This window comes from Python bivittatus, unplaced genomic scaffold (genome assembly GCF_059951505.1).
Source record: "Python bivittatus isolate LINGU-HERP-01145 unplaced genomic scaffold, Pbiv_v1 ctg000500_np1212, whole genome shotgun sequence".
In the NCBI taxonomy this organism is placed as follows: Eukaryota; Metazoa; Chordata; class Lepidosauria; order Squamata; family Pythonidae; genus Python; species Python bivittatus.
Genome location: NW_028277079.1, coordinates 1,675,312 through 1,675,900, shown reverse-complemented (window position 1 = coordinate 1,675,900; position 589 = coordinate 1,675,312).

Genomic DNA, 589 nt, shown 5'->3' with positions numbered 1-589 from the left:
AGTTCAGATGCCTCCTCCAGGCCCAAGTCAGGTGAGGAAGCCCACAGCCACCTGCCTCTGCTCCAGTAGTCCTTCTCAGAGATGCCTCCAAACCGCCACCTTCTCCCCTTGCCTTCTTCTCCTGCTGCCCACATCCCCCAAACACAAGGGGCTTTGGGCCTTCGCCTATGATCCAAGATGCCAACGCCCCATGCAGACCTTCTCCCTGCCTTTGCTGCCCTGCCCAACTCAGGCCCTGGCTCTCGGGAGACTCCACCATCACTCGGGTGACCATTATCTCCCTCTTGGGACTGGGCTACCCACATCTTCCTCACTCACCCCACCCATAAGGGTTCTGAGCTAGGATTCTACAGCTTTCAAGCCACCCAAGAGGACCACTCCAGTGATGCTGCCGATCATCTGGAGAGGCTTTGCATCTTCTCGCTGCTGCTCTCGCAGCCATCGGAAGATCAGGCAAGAGTGACTGAACCAAGCACACAGCTTTGGCCGGGAGGCTTGAGCAATGTCCTTCTAGGCCTAGGAGGAGCTCAGGCAAGCAGAGGGAACGTCAGCCTTCCCAGGTAGACCAGACAGGAACCACGACCAGATC